This window comes from Miscanthus floridulus, chromosome 1, assembly GCF_019320115.1.
Source record: "Miscanthus floridulus cultivar M001 chromosome 1, ASM1932011v1, whole genome shotgun sequence".
NCBI classification, from domain to species: Eukaryota; Viridiplantae; Streptophyta; class Magnoliopsida; order Poales; family Poaceae; genus Miscanthus; species Miscanthus floridulus.
Window position 1 is genome coordinate 36853617 of NC_089580.1, and position 18119 is coordinate 36871735.

The 18119-nt window shown below is 42.7% G+C and overlaps 1 long non-coding RNA gene and 1 other non-coding gene across 2 annotated transcripts; both read right to left on the reverse strand.

Moving 5' to 3' along the window:
* Window positions 1-230: 230 nt before the first annotated feature.
* On the reverse strand, window positions 231-391 carry LOC136512590 (U1 spliceosomal RNA). Its single transcript, XR_010773158.1, has one exon. It is a non-coding gene; the product is annotated as a U1 spliceosomal RNA (small nuclear RNA).
* A 564-nt stretch (window positions 392-955) lies between these two features.
* LOC136479199 (uncharacterized) lies at window positions 956-2836 on the reverse strand. The gene is made up of 3 exons (XR_010764593.1): window positions 2667-2836; window positions 1861-1970; window positions 956-1398 (listed from the first exon to the last, which is right to left on the reverse strand). It is a non-coding gene; the product is annotated as an uncharacterized lncRNA (long non-coding RNA).
* Window positions 2837-18119: the final 15283 nt, after the last annotated feature.

The window sequence follows — 18119 nt, forward strand, 5'->3', positions numbered from 1 at the left end:
GCTAAAACAAAAAACGGAAACAGTTCTCATAAGTTATACACAGTTGTGAAATACTTTTTTTTGGGATAATCCTCAATTTTTTGGGGACTTTTTCCACATGTAAGCAACATAAAATTGAAAGTGCGAGGATCTAAACGAAAAAAACAACCTCAACGAAACCATCAAGAACCTATTAAGAGAACACAACCGCACTTTTACTAAAAGGACAAAAATTATATTTATTAGATTTGGCGGGGGCCGCGCGAACACGTACCCCCTCTACCACAAATTATGACGTCCACTCTCCCACTTGGGGAGATGGTAAGCCAGCGCACCCTCCAAGTGCAATGAGGGCCACTGGCCTAGGCCACGGGCCTTCATGATCGCCCGTCGACCCCGTCCAGGTAAGTATGGAACAACGTCGCACGGGGCGCTCGTCTTATAGAGCGAGCTCGCGGCGCGTGTGCCTTCCGCTGGCGAGGTGGTGCTAAACGCTCGGACCGAGCGAACGCGTTCTGCGCTCTGCCGCTGAGTTCTCGTGGTCGTGGACTACCGAGACATGGTGAAGCATGTGGGCCTTTAAAGTTCTGGCCGAGATCCGTTTCGAAAGAAAGAGGCCCGGACCGAGACGAAACAGCCAGACCGCGGGACGCAATGGATCGGTTAGGCGTGAAATTAGTTTTCGAGCCTTACAAGCTTTGTTTTTTTTATTCTTTCTTGCAGCTACATGCTCTCGTGCTATATAGAGAAAAGAACTACTAAAAACAGAGGCAAAGCAATTGCAGATGCTGGCACTCTACTTTTAGAATCATCTGCAAGAGAATGGTTTAACACCAGACTGAAGCGAAGAGGTGTATGATCATTTCTTCATTCTGAGCATAAATGCATAACAGACAGATAATATGGCCTTCTCAGCAAAATTTCAAGTCTCGCAGTCAACCGCCGAACAGCAGCAAAGCTTAGATCTTGGCGAGCATATAGATGATCGCATTTGCATGCATAAATTAACGGCAACCAGCTTCATTTATATGTACACAAATGGCTAGAGGCATCACCGTCCCTGAATAACACCACCAATTTGCATAACTAACTGACGAATCATCAGGGTAGTACATGGAGAAGGGAGAAAGATTTTTGCTCCAAAATTCGACCCATAGATTTTGGAACAAATTAGCCAGCAAAGAAAAAAACATTAACATGAGGACTTCCAGCACTTCAATGCAATGGATTTCTCTAACATGCTTAATTTGGTGGATTCTGCGACTATCCTTTTACAATGAGATGAGATGAGATGGCAGGCAAGTCAAAGCTATCTTGTGATGGCAGTCATCTTTGAACATTGGTGTGCTGGCTCTCGTATTGTCCATAGGAAACAGGTTGACTCATGTAATGAGAATTGGCGCCGGTGTGCATGTGAGCCTGTAATTTAGAACACAGATATGTCAACATCAGATTCAGGCTGAGCTGCTTGTTGTCTTGTGTAGTACTTATTTTAAAGATGATTTTAAAAGGCAATTAAAAATTGTAAATAAAAATCTATGACTCTTTTTGGCAAAAAATATTAACGTCAAAAGCTCGGTTGTTCCATTATCTGAAACACAATGGCACCTACGTTTAGGAAGAAGGGATGTTCAGCTTATTCAGAATGGGAAACAACATACTAGAAGAGAAGAAAGAAGAGATGAAGGGTTGATCATTAATCATGCAAAATAAATAACTGAGGTTCAAATAACAGAAATAAGAAATTAATTCTGGAATCATATTTTTATTTTCATTAGTGTGACTCAATAGACTACAACTTTTAGATGCATCCAAGAACAATTGCTGTAGTCAAATTAAAAGCAAATAAGAGAACAATCATAAAGCAAGTAATAAACAAACCTGATTAGTGCTATAAGCATCAGGATAAGCCTGTGCAGTATATGTCGCATCAGGATTGCCATACATTCCAGTATATGTTGGCTCAGAATTGCCATAAGCCGCAGCATACCCTGAGATAGGATTACACAAAAATAAAAAAGAATAGTAGTTCAGAACAATTACACAAGAAAGTTAATGCAATTGAAGTTAGACCTAGATCCAACTAAATAATCCAGGCTAAGAGAAGGTGGGAGCTAAATGGATGGCTTCTTCACCTGGTTTCTTAATATGCTAAAGCTGCCCTATTTAAAGACGCCAGAAGATGTAGGGATTATCTTCTGAACAGAACCCAAGGCCCACTCAAGCAACCACCTCTCATATAATATAGTAGCCTGGTGCTACTATTACCAAACGGTTTCTTTGATTCCTACGTGAACCTAGTCCGCCCACCCTTCTTCACCATTGTTCCCAAGAGCTAGCATTTTAGATGACCTAGTAAGCTCAAGGGACAAATGGCTCTATATTTAGTGTCATGTCGGGCTTTCAAATACACTTACAAGTTTCTACAGCACTTCAGGATATTAAAATTATCCGAAAGCTTTTTTGGAGCTATAAAGAACAGGAAAAACTCATTGGAATTTGTACAGATTTCACAAAACTAGCTGCAACTACAAAGATGATCTAAGCTGCTGAAAGCAATTAGTTTTGTGTTTAACAGCCTGCAATGAATGATGGTCATTATGCTAACTGCCTAAGCCATTCTCCCAAAATACATAAATTCTACTTAAAGGAAAGTGACAATATACTCAGCAGATTCAGTATGGTACCAGAGTTACCAACAGCTGCTGCTGGGTTGACAGCGGTGGCCCCTTTTTAAGCATTTGCAAGCTCTCCTCGAAGCCTCTCAATCTCACTAGCCACAGCAATCATATTTTTCTCCATCGCTTTACTTTGTTCGAGGTTATCAGAGTGTGCCTTCTTTTTTAAATCAACCGCAGCTCTGTCATATTATGGAAAGACAGTCAGGGACAAAACAACATATCCACTCTATTGAATTATGGACATGGATTTGTCATTCGGGGCAAACTACTAAAAAAGATTTAAGGGCACAAATCCTCAGTTTGAGAGTTTGTTGAGGGACTAGTTGAGAATCTAGGTAAAGGACGCCCGGTGCATTTCAGTGAAAAATATTTCTGAGCAGATGGACTAGAGTGGTTTAGGTGGATGCAGTGGCAGATCAATGGACTAGTACAAATGAGCTAATAAGCTATTTTTGATAACATGCAGCCACGCCATGCTTCATTCTTGGTTGGATTTTGCTTATTGTGCAGAGTCTGGAGCCCAAACATTTTGTATTTGCATATAAATAATTTGGCTCCAACCAATTAGTTTTTTTGCCAGATGCAGGTGTATTTGGCCATGCAGCCCTAGCCCGTCGGCCTGGCCCGCAGCCCGTTTTTTTGGCCCGGCCCAAGCACAGCCCGACACGGAGGCTAGCGGGCCCAGGCTGGCCCGGCCCGGAGGAGCAGGCCGTGCCTGGGCCTTACCCCAGGCACGTGGGCCGGCACGGCATGGCCTGCTACAGAGCAGCCGGCCCGCTAGCGGCCCGGCCTGCCGCCTCCCCGTGCCCCCTCCCCGCTCGCCCATGCAGTCCCCTCCCCCGCGGTCTCTCCCTCCCCCCACTCTCTCTCCCCCTCCCTCGGTGGCCCTCCCTCTCCCTCCAACCACGCCGGCGACCCTCCTCGCTCCCACCATGGCGGCGCCCCTCCTCCCTCTCCCTCCAACCACGGCGGCGCGGCTCGACCACGGCGGCGAGCGCGGCCCGTCTCGCTCGGCGGCGCGCGTGGGGGTGCGGATCCGCCCCCACCTCCTCCCCCGCGGCGGATCTGGCCCGGACCCCATCCCCGGCGGCGAATCCGACCCCCACCTCGTCCCCCGCGGCAGATCCGGCCCCCACCTCGTCCCCGGCGGCGGATCCGGCCCCCACCTCGTCCCCGGCGGCGGATCCGGCCCCCACCTCGTCCCCGACGGCAGATCCAGCCCCCACCTCGTCCCCGGCGGCGGATCCGGCATCCTCCTCCCCGGCACAGGTGGATCTGGCGGCGGAGATCCGGTGGCGGCGCTTTCTCCTCCCTTTGGCGGCGCCCTCTCTCCTCGGGCACGCCGCACGCGACAGCTGCCCCTGCCTGCCCTTCCACACCTCTCTCTCTCTCAGTGGGCCTTGGGCTGGCACGGCCCGTTAGCCGTGGCGTGCTTCTCAGGCCGGCCCGGCACGGAAATCGGACCATAGGGTCGTGCCTGGGCCGAAGGCCAGGCCCGTGGCCCTGTGAGGCACGTCCCGGGGCACGGGGCCGGGCCGGCCCGTTGGCCATCTATACATATAGCTGCTCTTCCTGAGACAAATAGGATGCCTTTACTTGCTGAACCCTTGTCCTTGCAATGCAAAGGAAGATAGAAAAAAACCTATATTCTTCATAGCCACTTCAGTTTTGGCCATATGTGGTTTTCTTCTGGTACAATATAGGTCCAACACTATCTAATAGGAAGTCTTTGTTTTTATGCAGGTGTCATAGACTATGCTATATAGTCCCTGTTTTTAGCCATCTGTGTTCTTACTCAGCCACTCAGGTGCAGCTCTATTATTGCATCTATATCGGTACTTTGTACTTATATAACACAGATTTGTTCCATGCTACATCGCTACATGCATGAGTTTCTTCCTTTGTAAGACTCAGCTCTGAGCATGATCGTGGATTTCAAACTATGCGGAGGCACCTTCTTTGCGCATATTTACTGCCAAACACAATTCTAAATCTAGATTGAATACCTTCTTTTGTGAGTTCTTTTCACCCCACAGCTGATGTAATATAAACCTATACACATCCTCGATGTATATCTACCTACCTTATTACTTATATTGCAGTCTATATATTCTCTATATTTGAAATCTTTCTTGTGCCCGCCTACGCGCGCGATGGCGCACGCCCTATACTAGTAATAGTATATTACTCCTCCATGGGTTTTGCAGCTTCACTTTCCAATGTCTGTCTCTGAGACAGGAAACATGTTTGTTCCTTTGTGAAATACACTATTTGGCCAAATTATTGCGCACTTGAGCTTGAGCTGCATCTATTTCTGGCAATATCTCTTTCACACGTAAAATTAATCTGTCACCTCAAATCCTCGATAAGCTATTATCCTCATTAGTCAAACTAGTTACTAAAACATGTCCTGTGTTTTGAGAAAGACACTCAAGAGAGTGTCTCATAAGGTTATTAAATATACTAAAAGGAAGGGTTTCTACATAACAACAAACACTTGTCAGGATTTAAAACCTTAAACATTCATCTCAAATTTCCTTTTATTTCAGGTTGCTTGAGGATAAGGCTCAGAAAAAGAGAATTTGGGGATTCAGGAGGGAAGAATGAACACTGGCATGTTGTACTTGATGCTGAACTCCCTTCTATCTCATGGTTTTCAGGATTTAGCATTCTGACGACGTTCATTGTTAATAAGGCCATATATGTCAGAAGCTCAGCAAAAAGGATACCAACAGATGAAATTGGTTTTAGCTGTGATTATTGTTGTTGTTTAAACGAGCTACTGATTTTTTTTATATATTGAAAAGAAGAAAAAGCCCAGATTAGGCAATGTGCATGAAAGAGTAGGATGCTTTTTCTATTCTTTTCGGTAGCGTTGTGGGCCATCATGGACTTGAAAGTCGAACCAGATAGTTCACCCATACATCAGTGAGTGAACCAACAGCAAACCCATAGGGGCGTAGCAACGATAGCGATTACTGTAAAACCAATAATAAGCTAACAACCGAAACCAACTAAAGCAACAATGATTGGATTGGGGCCTCAATGTGCACCCGCCAGTCATTTGTATATTCGCCCTGTTCGTTTGGGCTTGTTTGGCTTATAAGTCATGGCTGAAAGTACTGTTGGCTGGTTTGGTGTGAGAGAAAAATAATGTTCGTTGGCTGATAAGTCATGGCTTATAAGCCAAATACGACCAAGCGAACAGGCTGATTACAACTCAAACACGGAGTTAAGGAAGTTAAGGAGGTCCAATGATAGCAGTAACTTCAGACTGCGTAGCGTAGAATTGTACATCAAAATTTCTTTATGTTATCATTAATGTCCAAGTTCCTTGGTGTATTGCGCAAGACGGGGTGGGCACTTGAACAAAGTGACCTGTCATAAAATTTGGGCTTGCATCTTGATGTCATGCTGTTGGTTGCATCTTGATGTTATTGTTGTTGGTCGAGTCCTCAAGCCTTGTTCAATTAGTCCTCTCTCTCTCTCTCTCTCTCTCTCTCTCAGGCATCGGAAGGGAGTTGAGAGAGATTTTGACTTGTTATCGATTTATTAATCTTACTCAATTCCTTTCGACCCTCCTCAATTCCCACCAAAACGAATAAGGCTGCCTAGGCCGGGCTCTTCTGCCTCGGCCAAAACAATGAACAAGATGGGGCCATCAACAGACCAAGCATTGGATGCATCGACATGAACTGAACCATGGAATAATTGCACCTGGCCTATTTTTAGAGTACAACTACATCATCCACAGAACAAGCAAATAAAGTCTAAACCAAAGATGTCACATAAGTAAGATGTTAAATAAAATGAAAAATTTCTAGACGTCCACTTGTTGGGGGCACACGCAGATCTTGCCTCGTGCCTACAAAAATACAATATACACCTCTTCCTTTTGTATCCATCCATCTTTAGATAAATTATACTTAATGTGCTTATAAATTAACAACCAAACTAACTAACTAATTAATCATCCAAGTATCAACAACCAAAAAATAAAATAAATAGGTTAACTCTAGGTCTGTAGCAGGTAGGAGCTGTTGGGCTTACCTGATGAGGCGTTACAGTTGAGGGCCTGTCGTGGAGGATTTTATCTAAGGGTTATGCCAAATCAGATTTTTCATATATACAAACCATTTACAAATTTAGCAAACAATTTTAAAAATTACACGGTCATTTGGTAAATTGGACTGCATGATGTTAGTTATTAGCAATGACTATTTGATCACACAACACCTACACAGGAGTGCTACATGTCTAATTGTTTACTATACCTTGTGGGCACTGCGCTGATTGCCTTTAATCTGTGGTGAGTGCACGCTGCCTTAAGAAGTCTGAACGATCATGGACTAATTGTACATCATCGTATAATACCTAATGAGAGATAATAGTTGAGTACGCAAGTTTTTTAAGAGAAAGAAGAGAGGATCAATTTCGTGAACTGCAAAGTGCTACTGCAACCTCTTGCTGGCTGACCCGGGCATCAGAGCCTTGGTGCCGCCTCATAAGCTAGTGCTGCTGGTGTAGCAGTCAAGATTTCTGGTCCTATTTGAGTTGGTAATACAAATATTATTCTTGAGTTCATACTTAAATGTAAAATTCAAGATTTGCATCACAATAGAAAGCATGTGGCTATTAGTTTTTTTGTCCTATCTGAGCTGGTGCTGCTAGCCCTCCCGGTGGCGTCTCATAAGCTAGTGCTGTTGTTGGTCCTCTCCTAGTGGCGCCTCATAAGTTGTGTCCACATAAGTTGGTGCCGCCTCATAATAAGCTAGTGCTGCTGGTGCTGGTGTTGCTGCCAAAACTGGTGCTTCTACAATGAAAGTATGGAAAGTATGTGCTAATCATTTTTTTCATTTTTGTTAAGAAGGAAGTTTGACTAAAATGACATACCATGTAATGTTGTTGCACACGAACACATACAACTGCTCCAACAAATCCAATTTATCTGCTCAAGCACTCATGCATATAACTTAAAAAAACAAACGATAGGTCCTCTAAACTGTCGTAGTCTAGCAGGACAGGTGCTCTGAGCGGCCGGAGTTTGACAACAGTGAGTGTTCTGAGCGGCTGGAGTCTGACGGCGGTGGGTGCTCTAAGCGGGCAGATTCTGGCAGTGGTGAGTCCTATCGGCGGCCGAAGTCTAGCGGCAATGGGTCAGCAACAGGAGCACCAGACTGAATTTGGCGCTGGTGTTGGTATTTATTAATGCACACAGATAAATTCGCAAGCGTACGGATACTGCTATAGCTTTCACCTGAAAGTATTCCAAGTATCGTATCCACAGGAAAACGTGTGAGACTAACTATGATCTAACTTAACTAGGGGTAGCAACAAGGTTAGGATAAACAGGAGCGTAGAGAGGATAACTAAGGTTCTCTAGTTCTGACTTCGATAAGCTATATCTTTTACTATTCAACTAGGACATCACTTAAGAAAAGACACCAGCAGAGAATGCTTTCCATAGTAACCGGGTCTTACTTGGCCTACAACGGGAGGTGGACTACAAAGGATTCAACGAGGCTATAAGAGTCACCCTCGCGAGCTATCACTGATGTGGAATGCAGGGTGCATCCACGATTAACCTAAGTCTAAGCATCACTTTAACACTTATGATTAATACTTTACTCCCTCTAGAACAGGAATAAAGCACTCAAAAGATTCACAAACCTAATGAATAATATAAATAAGATGCTTACTTGAATCAAAAGTTGACTACCGGAGGACTCTCAGAAGAAAGCTCGAGTAGAACTTGGATCCACCAATGTACAAGCCGTAGAGAGAGCACCGATAGGCCGGCACCTCCTCCAAACTCTCACCTTACTCTCCATCTCACTATTATTTATAAGACTAGTAAATATGAATTAGGGTTTGATCCTGACAAGGAGCATATGAATTAGGGTTTTAGGATGGCTCCAGAGAGGGGGTAGGGGCTGCTATTTATGAGGGGCACCTAGCACCCTCCCCCTCTGAGTAGCCTCATTGGCATTAAACTTTCTACCATATCTCATTAAAATGCACATGGGCCTCTATGGGCCAAATTCTGAATTGAGCCCATAAATGCATATCATGGCTCTATCTCGTCCCTCTATTTGAACCGACGTTGAGCAACGACGTAGATTGATCCTCAATGGCGGTGGAAGAATTGACGTCGAAGCGGAGACTGACCAGCGAGACCCATAGGCTGGCTGGCCTGCAGGTGCGGTCGGCTAGCCCCACATGTCAGCCATTCGAGGTCTGTTTTGATGGATTGTCTTCTGGTGTGTTCTAGATCCTTCCCAAGTACTTTACGTTGCGGATAAACATGATTTGCTTTAACGAATAGGTCCACCTTGATGGTTTTCTAGATAAACCCTATTGAAAATATAGATTCACCAAAACTCGTGGAATTTATTAGTTTAAACCCCTAAACCTATGTTTGGTGATGGAATTAAGTATATATGTAGGTTACGTTGATAGTTCGGCTAAACAATTGGTGTTTGTGATAGATTCTTCAAGTACTTGAAGTAGATGACGTAGGTGTGGATGTTGTAGCTGATGATGTAGGCGATCCCCCCACTCCAAATTGATTGTGAAGGCAAAATCAAAGATGCTCATATTGACGATGAGCCCCTCGACCCAAAGTGTACGTAAAGGCGGAGTTGATGACGCCAAAGTAGATTGTAAAGCCCCTCAAGCCGAAGTGCTGGCATAGGCGAAGTCGATGGCGCTAGTGGCGGAACCATAACTTTTGGTTAAGGGGGCCCGACAATACGATGACACCTTGTAAACATGATAAATATATACAAAAAGTGTATGTCTTAATAGCTTTTCAATGTTTATACACATATATTTAGTATTCGTAACAAAAAAGACACAATGTTATCATAAAAATTAGGTGAAATAATATTTTTTGTGATATGAAATTGAATTAGGGTATTAAAAATTTTCACTGTGCTTGAGGGGGGGGCACGGCCCCTACTTGAATCTCTTATAGCAATAACTTTAGATTGTCTACGTAGCATTGAATTGTTCATCAAAATTTCTTTATGTTATCATTAATGTCCAAGTTCCTTGGTGTATTGCACAAGATGGGGTGGGCACTTGAACAAAGTGATGATCTGTCATAAAATTTGTGCTTGCATCTTGATGTCATTGCTGTTGGTTGCGTCTTGGTATTGTTGTTGTTGGTTGCGTCCTCAGGCCTTGTTCGATTAGTCCTCTCTCTCAGGGGATTGGAAAGGGGTTGAGAGAGATTTTGACTTGTTGTCGATTTAATCTCACTCAATCCCTTTCAAACCTCCTCAATTCCCACCAAAACGAATAAGGCTGCCTAGGCCGGGCTCTTTTGCCTCGGACTCAACAATGAACAAGATGGGGCCATGAACAGACCAAGCATTGGATGCATCAAGACATGAATTGAACCATGGAATAATTGCGCCTAGCCTATTTTTAGTGTACAAATACATCCATCCGATTAAGCTTCTTGGCAATGTATTCACCAATGTTTCAGCAAGGGGCTTCGACTCCAACTTCGACATCATCGGCTACGCCTTTATCATCATTTTCGCAAGGTCTTCGCTATCAACTTCGGCGTAAGCAACACCGCCTTCATCGATTTAGAGTGGGGGGTCGCCATCAACATCTTCGATTACACCTTCGCCAACATTTTGGAGTGGAGGGATTGCCATTAGCATCTTTGACTTCGCCTTCGACGTCAATTGGAGTGGGGGGATCCCCATCTAGACTTCCGCGACATCAACCACACCTACGTCATTTACCTCAAGCAAGTGAAAGAATTTCTCACAAGCACAAACCAAGAGGGGCAGGCGAGGAGCGCATTGGAGCAATCTGCTTGAAGACAAAAGATTTGCTTGGCGCCCGTGAGTGAAAGCTTGAAGACATGTCGTAATCATCTACAACTACCTTGCCTACGTTGATTACTTTGCCTACCGACTACATCAATGTCTTCGGCGAAGGTTCAATTATGAGAGGAGGTTTCAAGGGATCTACCAGGGACAGGATCATGGAGGTTCGAGCGAAGGTTGACACCGAAGACTAGCTAATGACAAAATCATCCACAGACATTGTCTCTGTATAGACGAGAGCTGCAAGTCAGGACTGAGTTATAATTGGGACATTGGGTCTTGTACTTTTGATCAAAACTAAATAGCCGAGGGGCTACTATTGGGGTGTACTATATGTCAAGGATCTCATTGTTGTTTTAGGGCACAATTACATAGCTTACAGACTTTTTGGATAAGGTTTAGGTCCCATTTGTAGCCCCTAGAGGCTCTATTGTAAAATACAAACCCACCAGGGAAAATAATGAAAACCTCCCCTTCCACCTTCCCTATAAAAGGGGGAGACAAGGAAGGTGGAGAGAGAGGGTTGACCCCTCACTCATTTGGCTCTCTCTCTTTCTCACCACTTGCATCTCTCATGTTTGATCAACAACCAACACATTTATTGTAAACGGTAATTTAAATTAAAGAATCATTGGAAAAATAAGGTATGACGAGTCCCATATCTTGCCATACTGAGAGCTCCGCCCCTGAGTATAGAAATTAGAGACCTTGAACATGACACATAGTACAAATATTGTTGTTGAATTCATACTTAAATGCATAATTCAAGATTCGCATCACAATAGAAAACATTTGGTGATTAGTTTCCTAGTCCTGTCTGAGGTGTTGTTGCAGGTCTTCTCGGTGGTGTCTGATACGCTAGTGTCGCCTCATAAGCTAGTGTTGCAGGTTTTCATCATATCTACCTAACAAAAAGTTAAGTGACTTATTACCTCCTAGATTATATTTTGTAGTGTGCTCGGTAAGGCAAACAAACAATATACATCACAACATTAAAAGACAATGATTGTAATAAAGATATCAATTGTAATAATGGTTATTACCTAATAGTTTCATTGAAATACAATCGAATGTAGTCAAGTATCTCTTCCAAGAAGCTCTCCTCATTATCAGGTCAGTCGGTACTGTATAGAATCAGATTGAATGATATCACACGCATTAAACAAAAACGAGTTGAGATCCATCTTCTTTTCGAAGCCTCTCACTGATTGGCCATTGTCTTGGCATAGGGGTTTGATAGATGTTCTGAAGCGTCAGAGCAGACATGTCTGAGTATCTTTAGCATAAACTCCCGGTGTGTGCGAAGTAGGAGAACTGAGTGCTCTTGTGCAGATTGTCCAATGAACACTAGAAACTGACAGGTGCACATCCAGAAGTGCCCATCTTCCCTCATGAACTAGTGACTGCACCTATCTTGTTCGAATAAAACTAGCCTATAATTGTTAAGAAAACACATAATAACCAAAACTCTTATTATTTTAGATCTCCTCCGCCCCTCTTCTCGTATGGTCCTGGCCCACCGGTTGTGTGTCCGGAGATGCCTCTCCCTTCTATACCCTCAGGTACTATCTGCTACGGGGGCACTGTTTCGTCGCCTGAAATTTTCTTCGGCTTTATAGTAGGTGGCTATATTGTCAAAACACATTAAAATCTCATCGAAATTGATCTCGTTTAAGCATCAAGGACAGAAATCCAAAATTGAAATGAAGCCTCATAGAGGATGATAGAAACGAAGCCTCACAACTACCGAGGAAAAAACTATTGCTATTTTAGATCTAAAAAAGGTGTAGGAAAACGGGATCGCTACGCTAGCACATCTTCCACGTTCACCCAAGATAACATGCGAGTAGAGGATCATGGATCGCTCAGCTCAGTGGAAGAAGAGTGCGTCGATGTAGTGGAAGTTGTCGTGCGTCCTCATGTACCACCATCAACGACACGTTGCCCATGCTCCTCACGTTCATTGCCAATTAACACCGTAGCAACAGTAGCAGCGTCTCCATGGTATCCACACGTGCGGGGATGAAAATGTGTGGTAGTGGTGGTGTGTGGGGTAGTTCATCTGATAATAGTGTGGAAGAAAATTAGGGTGTTGCTATGTGTTTATATCTTATGGATATGAATTGATGTTTGAGGAGTTGAGAATGTCTGTGAAACTTGGCGAGGAGGAGCTATCCATGGCAATAGCTGGTTTCCGATGTTTGTAGTTTATTTTCTCAATTGTTGATGTATGAAAACAACCATATATGCATACATATACAGCAATAACACGAGGCTTGAGCAATGGGATTGAAAGATTGGGTATCGATGCCTATATATTCCTCGATGCTTGATTTTGATAATGAAGCATCGGTTGTGTAGTGTTGAAAAACGATGCTTGGACACACACACACTCTCCTTTCCAGGCATTGTTTTTCACTTTTTTCTGCCACACTGCAGCTGGCTCTAAGAAAGTGTGGGCAGCCAACATATACAGCAGGACGTGCATCGTCAGCATAGCTCCTTATCAAGTAGCTAGTGTGGCTAAAGAATACAACACATACAACATCCACCTAACATGTCTACACATGCTAACACACATCCACATTTCCGGACACTCACTTAACACGTATATAAACACACAAGCTACACGTTCATACGGCAACACAGAATCACATGCTATCACTACGCCATATAGTATTTGTAGGGACGGCTCATGGAGATTTGTAGCAACGGTTTTGACAGCCGTTCCTACTAAACCGTCTCTACAAATTATGTATTTGTAGGCACAGTTCTCAGACCGTCCTTACAAATCGATTTGTAGGGGCGGCTGATATAAATCAATTTATAGAGGCGGCTGGTAACACCAGCCCCCCCTATAATACCTGCTTGTAGGGGCGGTTTAGTCTACAACCGTCCCTACAGTATATTTTTCCGCAAAAAAAATTTAAATTTACAATTCAAATATATATATATATATATATAATTCAAATTTGACCACAAACACAAAAGCATTATATAAACTACCATTACAAGTCTAATTCATAAGAATATATACAATCCATCATTAAATATACAATCAAAGACCCATGCCATGCTCCTCCCGACATCGACGCCTATACAAATTCAATGATTGATGCATGAATTTAATCATAGAACTAGATAATCTCTTTTGCATCGAATAAAATATATCGAATAAAGCTTTAAGTATAGAGTTAAACTTACTCGAAGTTGTAAGGTAGCCATATGGTAGAGTGTTGTTGGAGATTTTGTAAACATGAGATGGTATGTGTATTTGCAGTTCCCAGTTAGCTACTACAGAATGTATTTGGAATAATGGAAAATGGAAAGAAATTCAGAGGAATTGAATGTAGCAAGAGACAACTACTTGTAAAACCCACCAAGAGACATTGTCAGTGTGGCGACATTGGCCCATTATTTTACTTCGAACTCCTTTCATTTCACTTCAAGTCTTATACTTCTAAGATAAAGATATGTTGGTACAGATATTTTTGCAAGTCATTCATTTTTCATTCCTTTCTTTCATTGTTTAAATTGATCAGATACTACCTTAACTTGTTAAGATCTTGTGCTATCTTAAGATTGGTAACAGGAATAAGAAAAAAAGCAGTTGCACAAAAAAGTGGCATCTTCACCTTAGGTAGAGTAATCCGTTTTCTTTTTGTCCTGAACTTTTCCTTCAGAAGATGCTGGTTCCAATTTTCTAGTATCTACACATGGGCAAAAACATTAAATTTCTTACACTGTTGTGTATAGGCTTTCAGTAAAAAGGATAAGATATTTAGGAATCATATCATATTATGAGGAAGTGATTACAAATGACTTTTTTCATCTTATTTGATTATCTTTTAACAACGCTAGTGCTAGTGTGAGCACCATCTGTAAATCCTACAAAAGGAGCAACTACTTTTGTTTCTCGTAGTTCAAGAGCCAACTGATAAGAGTAGTAAGACATCGAAGTACTACTATAGCTGCAGCTACCAAGCAATCATGTAAACACTTTTTTGCAGATAACACTAGTCACAAACCTGGTTCCATGAGAAGCCACTGCGTCTCCTATACAGATTGAAATCAGAAACAGATTAATCATCTTAATCATCAGTAGAGATGAACAGATAGAGAGCATAGAGTAAACGATTACATGGAACAGAAGAGGAACACGATAGATCTAGCATAAAGAGCAATAGATCTAGTAAGAGCGGAGAGGGGCGAGATCAGATTGCGAGGCTCACGCGCTGGCTTGGGCATGCCCGAGCGAGTCCAGCACAGACGCATGTGGCGCGCTCCTCCTCCGCAGCCCTCAGGACCGAGACGGTCACAAGCAACACTGATTGTAGTGAGAGTTTTTGAAGCCTTTGTCCACCCTATTGCCATCAGTGGGGCTGTTTAAGAATACACAAATTCATAAGCTAGCTTAGTTTGTGTGGTGACGTAAACAAAAAAGTGCCTCGACAAGATAGTATTCTGAAATGGCATGCTGCTGTGTATCACTGAAAATATGTTTTGAGCAGAGATGGAACTACTCCTAGCCATGCATATGCATGCTGCTGCTTTAGCTGAGCACAAGCACAAGTTGACCATCACATGTGCAAGAAAGTAATCATAAATGATAATTAAAATGTAGCAGCAGCAATGGCAATTGATCTAATAATAAATATCAACTAGTTTATCAAACTAATTCATCTAAAGTTATACACAATTCCTGGTCTACTGCATCAATATGCAATGCAAGTCATTTGTATCTCAAACAATATGCTGCAGGATAAGAAAGTAATTAGACAGACGTAGCTACTTAGGCCCATCATCAGTAAAATAAGTTGTAAGTTCAAATCAACATATTGTAGTAGCAACCCATCATCCATAATATTGCATAAATAATAGATGCAAATATTTACACATAATTACCCTTGCGATTTTTCTACAACACTTACTCTGGTTGCCTAGTCGATTCCATGTGCTTTGAAGAAAAAAGATTGACCAAGATTTGTTGCCTAGAACTAAGTGTGCGGAAAAGAAAGAAACTCTGCAAGTGTGAGCCCCTGATTGAATCCTACAACCAATTTAGCAATTGGTTGCTCAGCTAGCAACTCAACGTGAGATTAATGGCGTATAATTGAATAATATGGACGTTTCTTCATGCAATTCTTTCTTCTTTGGTTATTAGCAGAATAGAAGTAGTAGCATGCTTACAGGATGAATCTCTATATGTCTTTGCCAAAGTTTTAGCAAACCAAAAAGAGCGTCAAGATAATATACAGGGGCCAAACACAGGAAATTTGGCATTAATAGTTACTTTGTTCTTTTGAATTTCCATAATCTCTACATACTTCTTATAAGTGTTACAGTGAAATAATTCCTTGTGGTGACTAAAATATTTAGCAGTAGCACTCAATCTCTGTTTCAACAAATAGAGATATGCATGTGTATTCAATTCTAAAGAATCAATTAAAGGCAAAGCAAGAGACTCACTTCTACATATCATACCTCTAAGATGCAGACATTACTGAATCTAGGCCTTCCTGCCCTTCCGGTGGAATACCATCGAAAATTACACTGCATCCAAAAGCAAAACATGATTAATTTAAAGAAAATGATAGCCTGCAATTGTTACCCTGTTCGCATTGGGTGAAATACCAGATCCAATATCCCTAAAAAATGCTAGATCCAATGCATAATGGAACACGACTCCTTATTACCATGGGAAGACAATGGAATACAAGCCTTTCGACTGCAGGTTTATGCACATCTAAGCCCGACCTTGGGGAAGGCTGCCGTCGAAGCCGCCTCTGCCACCACCACCGCGTGCCATGGGGGGGGGGGAGGGGCGCGGATCTGAGGAGGTTAAGTGGGAGAGAGAGAGAGAGGGTAGTGGAGCAACTCGTACAGATTGGGAGAGACCATACGTGCTGTGGTGGCGTGCCTTCCGGATTGGGCCCTAGGGGAGGCGGCGACGTGGGCGTCAGGAGGCCCATCGAGGCGGCGACCGTGTGGGAGAGGCCCCTCGACGCGGCAGCGGCGCGGGCAGTGAGGAACCCCTCTGGGCGGCAGCGGCGCGGGCGGTGAGGAGCCCCTCTGGGCGGCGGCGGGAGAAAAATGGGCGGACCACGGGCGGGTGAGATAGAAGATAGGGTTTGGCGTGTTTTATGTCCTGTAGTAGCTAACTGGGAACTGCAAGTACACATACCCTCTCATATATCGATTTGTAGGGACGACTGGTAATAGCCGACTCTACATACCAGCCGCCCCTACAAATCGACGTATTTGTAGGGGCGGCTCGTATTACCAGCCGCCCCTACTGTGCCATTTGTAGGGGCGGTTGCTGTGCTGGAGTCCGAGCACGTCACTGTAGGGGCTGCTCCAATGCCAGCCGCCTCTAAAAAAAAGTCCTGTTGCTACAAACTGTTTTTCACGTAGTGTATCATACATGTAAATTAAATAATATGGTATGTGAAATGAAGTGTATGAGATCACATGCAAAATTAATACATGGCAGTCAAAATACATGAAGTTTAAAGTTGCAAAATAATTTTTTTTACCATATCTGTTAAATCACACATGCATCGATCAAATCTAAAAAAAATCTTGTATCTAAAACTTTCCTTATTTATCCTACTTTACAAATTTAAAAATTAAATAAATATATTTCATATATTACCTCATACCTCCTAACTCCTAAGAGGTAATAGGTGATATTAACGATCCGATCAAATAAATAAACGTCTCACGGTCATTTGGGAGTACCACAACAATGCTCTGTACACACTACACATGTATATCTAAGTACATAACTAAATATATTGAATCTAAAAAAGACAAAACGTCTTATAATTAGAATGGAAGAAGTATATGCCTAAATAATCTGTAGGTCAGGACTTAGCTTGTTGGATTAAACATGAGCATCATGCAAGAAATTGTTAGATCTAAAGAGAATATGACTGAGCACCCTTTTATAATGAAAAACACATATGGAACACTCCCGCCAAGGGGTAAAAAAAAGTGCAACTATAGCTCCTCTCACGACAAAAGTTAGCATTCATGCCTGTTTATTAAAAAAACAAAGAAGTACTTTGCGGCCATTCGCTGAGCCCTTTAGAGTAGCTTCCTGTGAAAATCACTCCTCATTCAAACATAAAAAAATTCTAGTCGAAATATGACAAGAACCACTTCTCCATATTTGTTTTTGCTCTTCACTCCTCCCTCTTCCAATCCCCATCAGAATCAGTTCTTACCTACTTAGCTAGCCACCAAAAATCATCCCATCCGCGAATCAAGGAGCTAGAGCTAAGAATCAGGCCTTTAACTTTGCAACATTTGATTTGATTCAGATTGTGGCTATGACAAAGGCCCCGTAGAATTTTAGCTGAAACTGGCGGAAAAACACTGTTCTGGTTGAATTGTTGTGAGAGAAAAATACTGTTCTGGCTGAAAAAAGAAGCCGAACAAGCGAAATATGGGGTAAGCCGAACGGGGCCAAAATTGTCATACTTGTGTGTCCACGTTTGACCAGAATACATGCATGTAGTAGTTATATACCAATTATGCGACGAATCAGACACCGTGAAAAGTATATCCACCACATCCCTTTTCTTCTTTCCCTTAACATCTAGTATAG